General features: G+C 35.8%; 1 protein-coding gene across 3 annotated transcripts in view; it reads right to left on the reverse strand.

The window, feature by feature from the left end:
• Positions 1 to 14,290, reverse strand: part of LOC129768388 (mucin-5AC-like) — a 124,027-nt gene that overhangs the window by 106,384 nt on the left and 3,353 nt on the right. The gene's annotated exons all lie outside the window — the stretch shown is intronic.

The following is a 14,290-nucleotide window of genomic DNA, read 5'->3' on the forward strand; positions in this document are numbered from 1 at the left end:
ATTACTACTCTCGATTTACCGATAATAGGCATTTATCAGTTGGCAGAATCAATGGAGGGATGATCTAGGAATAATCTTGAAGATGATATTGGATGGTTTCACTCTATTTTCCCCAAATATTTGACGAGAGCCTGGCCCAATAGGTTGAACGTTGATAGAGATTTTATTAGATAGAAGTACAAGTTTTTTTTTATCTTCGCTTATTTTTCGTCGGCCTATTTCCACCACTTCAGTGCCAATCACCGACATCCGGGAAGCGACTCCACCTGTTCCTACCTATCAGACTCAACAACTCATGAGCCGGGCCAACATCTTTTACTTCCCCTCCGAAGGAAGACGAAACCAGAGATTTTTCGCCTCAGAAAATCCCAACGACGCCAGCTGGGATTGAACCCAGGCCGATCGGATTGTGAGGCTGTTACGCTAACCACACAACCACTGGCGCCGTCTGAAGTACATATTGTTGTCTAATCAATTTGTGCTCAATTCACGTTTTATCGTGTAGGTCTTGCTACTAACAATTTATGTAATTGTGGTCCAGCATGTCATTATATCGATCATGTTGTTTGCTTATGTAAAATGCAATGCAATTAATGAATTTAACTGGCTGCTGAATTAGAAGTTCCGGAAAAGTTCACGTATATTTTTCAGGGGCTCCATTCAATGTGTCAAAAGAGAAAAAAATGAATAATGAAAAACTCGATTCAAATGCAATTACTACCCACAATCCAGACCCATCAATTTTTTTTTATATTTTTTTTATTTGGCTTCAATTTTGCAGACGCATTTTTTATGTCCAAAAAGGACTGTTTTTATCATCGGTTTTACATTTTGACTCTGGCCTTACTTTCGAAAAGGAAGCAATTCCAAATGAAAACGTCTTAAAAATGCAGATTTTCAAAACATGTATTTTTGATTCGAATGAAGGTTTGTGTTCCGTTTGGGTTGGAGGAAATATGAGTTTTCCGCAGCAATTTGGATTTGTTCGACTCAAGTGTAACTTTTGAAAACGGCGTATCGATTTTAGTAAGAGAAATCTTGATGAGCTTGATGAGTTTTTTTGTTTTAAATCACATCAGGATTCATAGTTTGTGGCTAAAAATGATTGTTAACATACACATTCGAAGTTTTGAAAATTCATAAAATTTCGATGTGCAAAGTTTGTCAAAAATATCTTTACCATCTTGGACTCAATTTTCAAATTTTTTACATGACTTTATATTAAACAATTAAAAAAAACTACATATATAAATTTAAAAAAAAATTAAAATTAAAAAAGACAATAAATTAGAAAAGTGTTTTTCAAATATCTCGAGAATGGCTGCATTCAGAAGGAGATTGATAGTGGCCTTTTTTTTAAATCACATCAGACTTCATAGTTTTTGGCTGAGAATGATTGTTGATTTACAAAAATTCGAGGTTTCGAAAATTCTTAAAAATTCGATGATCCACGAAGATCATCATAAATAGTTTTACCATCTTGGACCCATTTTTCAAATTTTATATAAAAAAATTTAAAAAAATAAAAAAAACACATACTTTAGATATTGCAAATTAAAGTTTTTTTTGTAAATAAAAAAAGAGTACTATTTTTTTTCAGTGTATATTTTTTTCACGTTTTAACATCAATACTCTATAACTCTTTCTAAGGCACTATTTCGGTATGACTCATAGTTTTTGAGGTGTAAATTATCAAAGATTCCTCTTAATAAAATCGATACGTCCTTTTCAAAAGTTACACTTAAGTCAAAAAAATCCTAATTGCTGTGGCAAACTCATATTTTCTCCAACCCAAACGGAATACAAACTTTAATTCGAATCAAAAATGCTCATGTTTTGTCATTTGTCAATTTTTTATTTGGTATTGCCCGAGGGCCTAAACGAAAATTGTTTTGAAATTGTTCAAAAAAATATAACTCAGAATCGGTTGGTTCGATGGATTTGGTATCTTCCGCAATGTTTCAGGTTATTATTGGGTAGGGATACCATCTGGTCGGAGTTAATAATCAGGACATTTGTTATAGCTACGATTAAGACCAACCCATTATAGTCCTTTTGAGATATAAAGTTTTAATGTGAATTCCAAACTTCTGTTTCAACAAAATGACAAAATGCACAGTTATTGCTATTGGCCACCAACACCTATGAATCACATATGCAGCACATAGACTCATTATCATTACGTATTTTATGAGACAAATGTACTTCCGGCGCAGTTCCTTGGCAAAAGGACACTTTCGTGAAAACATTTGAAATTCAACTTGGATTATCTAGACAAAACACAAAAACAACCGATGAATCGGATGGAAGATCTCGTGGAAAAAACAACTGTCACTCTCTACACGCTTGCAAAATTTTAATCAGCAATAAAAAAAACAATTAAATTAAAAAACAAAATAAAAAAAAAATCATGATTCGTCAACAATATTGTGTTTTTCTTCATAAAAATCAGAACAAATGCTAGAATATGAAAAATAAATCAGGACGTCCCGAAAGGATCTCAAAATCAGGACATGTCCTACTAAATCAGGACAGATGGTATCCCTATTATTGGGGCTATGTGGTAAAAATATGCACTGTTAAAAAAATGTTTTATTTTTATTTTTTTACGAAAATAACACTTAATACTCAATTTCCACAATGAAGACGTTTTTGATTTTTTTTTCATATTTATCAAATATTGCAGCGGATTACTTAAGGAGTTTAGTACGCCAAAATGGAGAAATAATTAACGAAGTTATATATATATTTTACATTTGTATGTATTTTGGAAATTGTTGAATTGTTTCTCATATTTTTTTTTGAGACCCGATTTTTATAGAAGTACGCACAATTTTCAGTCAAAAAGGGTGTACGGAAAAAATAGCTAAATGCTACAGTTTCGGTGATTTTAAAATAAAATTTACTGAAAATTTTCTACTTTGGTTCTTTTTCGATTGTTTTTCGAGTTTTTTTAACTTAGGAGTAAATTTTCCAGAAAAAGTATATAATTTTCGACTGCAATACTTTAATCAATTAAGTGATGTGAGTAAATTTGTGTGGTATAATATTGTGTAAAATAACATACACTATAACAATTTTTTTTTATTTGAGAGAAGAATTTTCTCGGAAAGTTATCTTTTGATGTTTGAATTATTTTGGATGTTGCAGCCCAGTTGAGTAGAGTCCTCTACTCATCAAGTTATTATTTTCGATCTGAACATATTTCATTACCTTGAATCCAATATACTTCAAGAAATTATTGCTTTTTATCCGTGATTTTTTTATTTTATCTACATATATAAAATTCTCGTGTCACGATGTTCGTGGTCGAACTGCTCCGAAACGGCTCGACCGATTTTCATGAAGTTATGTACTGAAAACTTGGTAGGCATGAGAATAGGACGTAAACTATATAAGATACCGCTAGGGTACTGATTACCATATGTTTTCTACCGATTAGGGTGGTCCTATACAAAAAAATCTAAATAATTTTTATTTCTTTTTTTTATAAATTTGGCATAAAAGTACATATAACCTCAAAGGTTTACCTCTATTTCCTATTTTTAATCGCGATTTTAGTATTTTGGTATAAATAATATCCAAATAATCGACCCGTAGTTTGTGTTTCAAAGAGAACGAATGTCATCCGACCTTGAAACTCAATGCGTATAGACGTCATTGAGCTTCGTGTTCCATTTCTGTGAAGCGTAAATTGTTATGAATTTTCGAGTGAAATAAACATGCTTCTAAAACAAAAATTTTAAATGAACTATGGCTCTATTGTGTGTTCTGTGTAACAGAATAACACATTCTTTACAGGTAGGGAAAATGAAATGCAAGGAGATTAATAGAAAAATAGTTGAGTTAGGGTTAAGGCTATGTCTACTAAGTATTCAAACAACATCGAATAACCATTTTCATTCAAATTTTAACAATTTAAATTGCTTTCGGGTCTGCTAATGACGAAATATGGGTGATTGTTCGATATTGTTACCACAAACATAGCCTTTTTTTATAGCCTTTCATGGCAGATGGAAACTGTACAATGCATTTTCTTAAAGATTTCAGATTGATATTTTTTTTGTTCTTTAATTTCCTGGTCATTGGTAGTAATCACCATCGCTCCCGAAGTCGTATTCAGGATCTACTTCGTCATGTACCCATACCGTGCTGGAAAACAAACCTATAAAAACACAAAAAACCAGACTCAATTTCTGCAAAACAGCGGTATCCGATGTTAGTTAGTAGGTTACACTTCAGCAGAAAGTGGGATTTTTTTTTCGTTCAACTGCCCAACACCGCCTCAAGGCGGGTTATGGTTTTTACCGAAAAACTGTAATTTTTTGTTACCTCAACAACAAAACTTGATGTCGAGCGTAAAATATTAATCAAAATAAACCCACCTAACAATTTTTCTACCAATGAAATGTTCAAAAAGTCGGTTTGTTTTTCGTTTAGAGTGCGCGACGGAAATCGAAATATTTTTTTCCTCTTTTATCTCGAATTTCCGACTTTCGACATAAAATACTCCTAGCAGAAACCAGCCAACATAAAACCAATATATTTGTATGAAAGTATTTTGAAGACGTGTTAGTGTGGGAGAACATTGAAAATAATGTCTGAATAACTGAGAAAAAAATTCGTGAAGCCCGTCTAAAGGCGCTGCAATATTTGATATATACAGGTCGGACTCGATTATATACAGTTTGAACCTTTTGTATTTCAAATATAACTTATTTCAATAAAAAATGTAATATTTTATCGTTCAAGTGAAATTTAATTGGCTAATACAAGTACAGTGGAGTAAAAAACGAGATTTTGGAAGATTTTGATCGAACTTTCATCAGGAATTATTTCTAACGATATTGCAGCGAAATAAGGAAAGATAAAAGTAGGGTGTCCAAGAACAAATTGTAGAGCGATTTGAGAGCTTTAATAATAACACATTCAATACTACTAATTTTTTTTAATTTCCAAACTGTTATTCAAATCCACTGATTTAGAAGTTCCACTGTACTATCCTGTCTAAATCCTGTATTAATTTTTTTTATCTCTCAAATGAAAGCAACAGAATTGGCTTACATAGCGTACTTTTTAGTGTAGAGATAGTTTGAGGCGACAAAATCCGAAAATAAAATATAGAATTTAGAATATAGAATTTTTATAACTCTGTCATTGTTGAAATTCGAACATATGCGTAGAAAGATTTTTTCCGTCAAATATGGTCATCTATCACCTCCTGAGAGATTCTCGAAAAAAAATTTCATTTGAGAAAGGTGTTTGTATTTATTCGTATTTTTTATTCGATTATATACAGGACTCGATTATATACTGTGAAAAGAAATCGGATATTGTGAAAGACACTAAGTCAGTTGGACCAACCGTTCCAGAGTTATTTTTTTTAAATCTTCAAGCAGTTTTTGCTTAGGCCCTTCTCAAAAGTAAGGCTAGAGTCAAAATAACAAACTGGTGATGCAAATCGTTCTTTTTGGTCATAAAGAATGCGTCTGCAAAATTTGAGCCAAACCAAACAATACAATAATACAATTTATGAAAAAAAATCCGCATTTGCGGTGGAACAGCTCTTGTGCCATTTAAGATGATGAAGAAGAAGCAGCTAACAAGAATATCAGTAAATGAATTTATCTTATATCCAGAAGCAAACGTCAGCTTTTTTTTTACATTCAATATACATCCGATACATCCGATAGCTTGCAATGATACTTTGCACATATGGATGTGATAGGAAGGTGTGGATTCAGTGTCAATTAAAAGAAGTTATCACATGTTATCTTCATTTATATATAAAGAGAATTACGTTCAACTAAAATGCCTTACCTAATCGGTAGGCTACTTAGCCGCTTTCATATTAAAGACATCAAATTAAAAAAGGTCGACCAGCACAGTCCCTTCCTCCCTGGTGCTTCCACCAGCACCACCGAGGGTGACATTCCGTTCGTTGCAACCATTAATTAGCGGCTCGTGTCACATTTAATAGACCGAATTTGAAATTGAACATGACGGTTCTAATTAATTCCTCTACGCCAGTGAAATCAACGTCAGCACGGGGCTAAAAAAGCTCCGTTAGACACGCAACAGGGGTCCAACGCCGCCATTTGTAGGGTGGGTGAAAGAAGTGCACTTTCATTCTCGCTCGGAGGAACACGGAGACCAAAGAAATGTTTTTCAACGAGTGACAGCCACAGAACAAACCAAGGCAGGCGGCGCACTCGGGGTGGGCACTCTCGGACACGACAAGTACATTAGGTCTAATCACGCCACCGGGGAATATTTTGGAAAAATTATCGCCTGCATATGGTTACCGGTTCTGCAGTGCGAGAGAGAGAGGGAAAAAAGTGGTGATGATTCTTGTTTTTAGAAATATAACTCCCCCACGAAAAAGTGTGATATTTAATGTTAATTATGGCAAGTTAATGGGTTTAGCCACCTTGGTACTTGAGAGAATAGGTATACAGATATTTATCTGGTGAATCTGTCAAAATGAAGAATATACTTTCACCACACTTCATTTCAGTAATCTTATATTTGATTTGATCCAAAATAAGACCATACTAATTTCTTGGTCTCATGAATTGAATCACAATTCTGAAACAGTTCTAGTCGTCGAACTATATGGTCATGGATACACTCTAGCACTTAAGAAATTTATAAGAACGTGTATCTCATGAAAAAAACATAAACATCAACAAAAATCCTATATGAATATCATTTTCACAAGCCAACATATATTGACCAACAGAAAATTCAATAGAAACCAAAACTTCAAACACGAGAAACATAGAATCAATGAATTCAAAACATTACATATAGGGGAAGACGGGGTAAGGCCGCTCCCCCCCAAGAAAGCCAATTTTCAGTTAAACGTTCTTCAGTATTTCCCCCATTTGTTGTGCTGCATATAATTGAGTATATAATAATCTACTACTAAAAAGTGTGTAACTGTTGATTGTATAACTTTTTTAGCGTTTTTTCATTAATTTTGGACAAAAAAAAACTTTTTATTTTGCTGGCGGGGTAAGAAGGACCACCCGCGGGGTAAAACGGACCATGACGGGGTAAGACGGAGCGATGCTATTTTCAAACATTTTAGTTTAGTAAAAATAACATGAACAGTGTTGTCTGAGGTACTAAATGTTTAGGGCTGTTCATAAACTACACACCAACTTCTGGAAAGTCCATCCATATTCCACGTGCAGAGCTTTGAAAATATTCGTGAAAAATTTACAAAATTTTAGGAATCTATAAGGACGATTATCCACGTAGGTCTAAAATCTCCTAAAATCGGTTCACGTGAAGTCTGAATGACCCCGAAATAGGTATTTCTAGTATTTCCGATTCAATTTGTTGTTTCGTTCAGACAGATCGAATGCCAGTTCATTGACATTTCGCATAGTGATGGCGTAGAATCGATTATCCAGCTGCAGCAAATGCTCCACCAGTTTATGCTCCTGAGTAGTGTTAAAGGTGTTGCAAGGTGTTTCGAAATGACAAAAATGTGTTATTAATGCTTCTTACGTAACATATATGTCAAAATACTGAGGATTTCTTATAGAACTAGAAGTGAACCGTCTTACCCCGCCGGATGCTCTTATTCCTTTCTTCCGCTACAGTGATTCGCAGGTAATTGGACATCCCGAGTCACCACTCATAGTCGCACTAGAGGCGATTGTGACCTCTAAATGGACATATCAATAACCACAACACAAACGAAAAACACAATGTGAAAAACAAATTAAAACAGGAGACTGGTTGGAAATCTTACAAGTAACCATTAGAAAAGTGTGCAAAATACATGATCTAGTAAAATGAAATAAACTTCCGTAGACTTTGATGAAGAATACATGTAAGAAGAATATTTAAAAGAAAATTTTGAAGATGCACTACCGGCCAACATTCATTCGAGCTATTCTAGTGCATTAGAACGAATCACCCTCAGCGAAACTTACATCAAGCCCAATCAAAATGACCGGCAAGTTAAATATACAAGAAAGAAAGTATAATACCTAACTATCAAAGAGAAGAACATCGTCTTGGACCTGCTAAATTGTGGTAAGACCCTACTACATGCGGCTGCACGAAAACTCACGCAAAGGTTTTACTTCAAAATGGCATATTACATATTCTTATACGGTTTCGGAATTATATATACTAATACACTATACATAAAACATCTGTCAAACGTAAGTCTGCCATCCTTGAAGTAAGATTCTGGGGAGAGAGTAAAAAAAAGATCTTGCACCTCGGCGGCTTGGGGACTATCTCAGTACCTCACCCTCGTTAGATTTTTGGGATTTCGCCCTCATTACATTGACCTCACAATATTTTTTTTACGAGATTAATTAATTCATAATAAAAATTGTGCTCTGATGACGTTGATGGGGATTTTTTTGTATTTTTTCGATTCAGCGATACAAAGTGTTTTAAAGTACATCAGTTGAGATTTGAAATAACTTTCAACAATTTATTAATTCTAAGAGCACTGAGTTGGACCTTTGGATTAACTATTCATCATTTAAAGGAAATTTTACACAAAAAAACTTGATGATGACGTTAATACGCAAGTACCTCAATGTTTCCAAGTTTTTTATAAGAGTGAGAACAGGGTGCATGAAAGTGTGAGTCCGTGAGAGAGAGAAAGCCAGCACTAGCAAAAACGAAAAGCGAGAATTTTAAAAACCATGCAGACCATATCCGTATAGCGGACCATAACCGAACATCACAAGCCATTTGAATAATTTGAACTTGGGTATAATTGCGTTTGCAAGGTAAATCGGTTCACAACTCAACCAAATAAAAAAACCAAAGCAAATTCATGTTGTTCGAAAAACAACATGACAATTTATTTTCGCTCATTTTCTGACACTGAGAATTTACAAAGTATCGTCAGCTATTCAGCTATTTCGATCTGTCAAACGCAAATAGTGTAATCGTGGTTGTGTTTGTTGTGGTCATGGTTTGTAAATATGAACGGATTTCGTTCCGAAACCAGTGGCAGATGGAAACTATGGCTGTTGCCGTACATTCTGTAAATCATGGAGACGAGCTGCGGAGGAATATAGTTTGTCCAGAAGAACATTAGCCAAATAGGTATGTGCAGAAGTTAGGCCATTTTAAAACTGTGTTTTCTAAACAACAGGAGGAGTAACTCGTGAGTCACATCCTTAATATGCAGAAGTTATTTTATGGGCTGACACACACACGACATCCCGAACCTAGGGTATAAAATCGCAGAGTGAAATAATTTAGATCACTCTTTCGACAAAACATCCAAATTGGTCGAAGAAGATTGGCTTGCCGGTTTTCGTGAACGCCACCAGAACTTGAGTTTGCGTTCTTCCGAACCACCGTGAATTTTACAGTGCTTTTCTCATCAAAAATTATATTTTTATAAGATTGGCACTCTTGCCCTGTCGAGGTGGCACTCTTGTCCCGTACTGGAAAAATACAAGCCATAACATCATTTTTGTGAATGAAATATTTTCATAGTAAACATAACTTTTGAACAATTTGATGTATAACTACACCTAAGTAGGAGTATAAATGAACAAACCAGCAAAAAAAAAATGAAAAAAAAAATAACAAAGGAGCATTCAAAAACGCGTATTAGCTTAAGGTAGCACTCATGCCCCGGGTTCCCCTACTTCATAAACGTTTGGTCATATCTTAATAGTGACAGATTGCCAAGACGGATCATAAAAGCAGAAAAGCGTTCTGGCCAACATCTTCAGAAGGAACTCCTTTTTAAAACGAATCCTGGTTTATTGTTGCAGAAGCTACGAAAGGTTCATTTTTTAGTATGTAGCTATTAATGGAATTTGAATTTTTTTTTGTATTTTTCTGGACATTTTGCAGATCTAACGAGATGTATTAAATTTGTTGTCCTGTTGTTTTTCCGGAAAAACGACCTTGCACTACGTTTCATCATCCATAACGACACAACCGTATTTCATCAGCAAATTATTGTATAGCATCCTTGAGCGTTCCATTGATTCCAGATTTTACTTCGCGTTACGGTTCGATACAACTTGTGTTTCGACATTTCTCAAACCACACATTCATTTGTTTTTTGAATTTAGGATTGCGAAACTCGTGCCGTTTCTCTGTTTTTCTGTCACAAATTCGGAGTCCGTTCGAAAAGAGCAACCACTTTCGAGTGAGTTTTTGGGATGCCTTAGCCTTTGCTTCGATTTCGTGATTCCCTGTCGATGGTTAGACATTTTTCAAATTGTAACAGGACGCGAAATAAGTGAAGTTTTGAACAGTTTAACATTAATGACGGCATGATATATGCAAATGAACTCACCCTGATATTTAAAATAATAAATTTATATTGTCCAAAAACTTTGTCAAATATCGTATTTCAATCAGACAGAAGGCTTTCAAGTTATGATTCTCTAATAATCGACAAAAAAATCACGACTTCTAATAAAGCCAATTTGCTTTATTTTTTTTTATCAAGCCGTTTGAATTAAGATAACAATGGGATAAAACGGGATTAACGTTACAGGTCCGGTAATATAAAATAAACTTTAAATAAGGCGCAATTCAACAATTTCCTTCCTTGACCCAAAAACATGCAAAAAATGTCCACGTGGACTTGTGGGGAGGGGTTTAGTAAATGTCCACGCTTGTCCACGGAGGGAGAGGGGGAGTCTGAAATCATGCTTTTTCTGTCCACGTGGTATGTGGACAGCCCCATGGTTTTTATGCAAAGAAAGAAATGGCTGAACTCCTAATCACATTACTCACCACAGTGGATGTTGATTCTTGTACATCTTGACACTAAAAACCATCCGATCAGACCGAACGAGTAGCTGAATATTATCGTCCCGAAGTGGGGAATGCAGTGTTACCATCGACGGAGCGCTAATTTTATTTTATAAGGAGCTATTCGATTTTTTTGCGTGTGCGTTTAATCTGAAAGACCCTGTATCAATAGGTAGTAGTACAGTGGAATCCGTTTATAATGGCATCGAAGGGAATCGAAAAAGGCGTCATAATAAGCGGACGTCATACAAAGCGTTTTGTTTCTTACGAAGAATTTGAAGTGAAAACCAAACTTCGTTTGTAATTACGTCATAATAAGGGGCTGTCCACATTCCACGTGGACAGAAAAAGCATTATTTTAGACACCCCCCTACCCCTCCGTGGACAAGCGTGTACATTTCTTATACCCCTCCCCCTGTTGTCCAGGTGGATATTCCTCCGGTTTTGAGGAAAAAATCAAGAAATTCAATTTTTTTCGCTTAAATTTCATTTCAAGTTTGTTTCTATTTTCTATTCCATATATATATTTTTTATTTCTTTATTAAAGAGACTTTCAGCCTCCTGGGCTGGTTCGTCTCTATAAAAGAAACGGTGTAGACAGTACCGTGAGACGTATAAAACATTACATTACATGTTAAACAGTTTAAAAACAGCATTACAATAACACTTATAACATTTGATTTCTGTTTTGCTTCGTTGCTCGATGGCGTGCTTTCTCTTCGGAACTTCAACGAGGATGTTCACCTGCCATGGCATCAGGCCAGAGAAGGGAAACCCGGGCCGTTTGAAGATGCCGACCGTTCTTGTTCCCCTAATCGTGAAGGGGAAGGAACAAAGATCTTCATAATGGATCCGCTGTTTGTGGTTCACAAAGTTCATGTAAATATCGGCATCTTTGAGCTGATCGATTCGGTTGATGATCAATTCTCCGACTAACAGTTGCTCGTGCGATCCGACAGTTAAAAAAAAGGTGTTCGGTGTTATCGGAGTAACCGACTTCGTGGGAACCGGACTCAGAATTCAATTCTTCGGCTTAGGGAAACTTAGGGAAACTGCATGATGGTTGAAGTCCCGCGTAGTCCATAGGGGAACGAGCGTTTCCGCCCTTGTGCGTCCCGAACTCTGCTGCATGTCTCATCTTCAGATCGCGGCGAGGTATGCCGGAGGTTGTTCGACGATACCGGTTGGGCTATAGCGTCCGCATCGGTGGGGCCCCGACTATCCCTCCCGGAGAGCTGAACACCACTGTGTTGAACGATGTGTATGGAGATGTGTTGATCTTGGTTATGCATATTAGGAAAATGTTTTATTTTTCCGATTTTGTCGAAGGCCGAGGGCCAACAAAGGAGGTGTTCCGATGAGCGTCTGGCGGCAACGTGGACTGTTTATCTGCAGTCAGCGATCTTCGACGGATGTTTTTAGGCGATTGACTAAGCTGGGATTCCAGTTTGCGTTTTTTCGGGGGAGCTGTGTAAGCGGTTGCGTTGTTTATTGGCCTAGTGGGGCGATGTACTGGCGTGGGCGGAGAAGGATTATCCTTGAAAATGGCGTTGGGTTCTTCGGAATCAGAATCGGAATCGGCGTCGAAGTCTAGGCTTTGGGCTACTGTTTTTTCTGAGATAGTTTTTGGTGTTCGAGTGGTTCTGGTTGGCGAATTGGGGCTATTCCTCGGAAACGGAGGACTTGGTTTGTTAGGCTGCGCTGCACTGGATGCATCGGTTATACCGGTTCTTGTCAACAACGAACTAGCGACGGTGATCTTGTTCTGATGAGAAACGATGGTTTCCTCCCTCTGGATCAAACGCTGTTCCATGACCGCTAGAGTGTTGGCCATCTGGACCAACGACTTGATCATCCCTGCGTTTTTTGCGGCTTCAGAGAGTTGCGATTCTATGGAAGTGGCCATGTTGGCGACCATATTTTTATTGATAAAAATTATAGCCTAACTAATGGTAACGATTTGTCTTGAAATCTTCAATTTTTTTTCAACATTGTCCGTGAGCCCATTATTTCCTTCCGAATTTCATTTACCTTATCTCTATATCCATTTTAAAATATGGATTATGAACTTATTCTCGAGTATTTTTATTAAAACTGGCTGGCCGAAACTTTCTTCAAGCGTAAACCTGCTTCGGGGTTCCACTCACTTGCTAAGATTTTTTTAACTCAACATTCTTGTGAATTATTTGCCCTTTAGATTTCGCTACAAATATGTATTTTCGTCGCGTTTATGAAACAAATCGCAGATTGAGATAAGTCCCTTCAAGTGTTTTTTCGGTAAAATAAATTCTTATTCCGAAATCCGGTCGGATTTCAAATTAGCACAATATTGCGTTCTTTATGAGGGTATTCTAGTCTAGAAATTTAAAAAAAAAATAAATTTTTTCTTCATGTTTCTCTAATTCAGACATTTAAGAATATATCATAGAAGAGACTTTTCGAAAATCTCATTATTTACCAAGTTATAGCCATTTTATTACGACCATAAGAGTTAACTTCAAACGCGTTTTTCTCGAAACATGTTTTTTCAAACTGGCTTACACGATATCTCAAGTTCTACTTATACGATCTATGTTTATATGAATGCAATCTGTATGCATCTCTCTATCGCATGAACCAATAAAAAAAATCATAATTAATTCGTAACTTTACTATTTTAAAAAAATCAAGAAAATTGAAAAAATATTTTAAACAGTATTTTTTTTCTTCAAACTTCCGCCAACATTCTTCGTGTTATTGGGTGTCTTTATCCTGACGGATTTAATGGCCCTCTATTACCGATTGAAATAAATTCCTTCAGAATATATATTTGAGGAAAGAGGTTCAGTCATATGGACTCAGCTCAGTCTTTTTATTGATGAATACTGTGTACTCAGGGTGGGCGTGAAGTTCAAAAAATCGTGTAAATACAAAACAGATCTCATTCAATTTTGACTATTAACTTGAATGTTTTACTTGACAAAATTACTTCACGTATCCACGTGGACATTATCAAAACCCCCTCCCCCCTCACCGTGGACAAGCCTGGACATTTTCGTAACCCCACCCCCCTAAAGTTGTCCACTTGGTATGAGGACAGCCCCTAAGTGGTTTGTCAATATAAACGGAGTCATACTAAACGGATTCTACTGTAGTAGTAGAGTAGCGAGATGGGAAATGAAAGGTGGGAAGATTTTTAAATCTGTCACAGATTTTGTTTATGTATGTTACTTTTCTTATAATAGTTCACTACATAGGAAAAGTGTTGTTATTAAAAGTGAATAATAAGCAGAAATGAACAAACTAGTTTTTTTTTCTTAAATCAACGCTAGCGTTCAAAATCATAAGGGCCCAATTGATATTTTAGCAGAAACTGAAAATTCAGTATTATTGAGGTGTTCTAAATATACTTAATTTCAATTCAATTTTACTTCTCGCTACGTCTACCAAAAACGTAAATGAACAAAGTCAGAGTCACAGAATCTTTTGACGAAGAAACATTCGACAGTGCATGGGAAAAAAGGTAGCAAGTTTTGTTTTC

Source organism: Toxorhynchites rutilus, chromosome 2, assembly GCF_029784135.1.
Source record: "Toxorhynchites rutilus septentrionalis strain SRP chromosome 2, ASM2978413v1, whole genome shotgun sequence".
NCBI classification, from domain to species: Eukaryota; Metazoa; Arthropoda; class Insecta; order Diptera; family Culicidae; genus Toxorhynchites; species Toxorhynchites rutilus.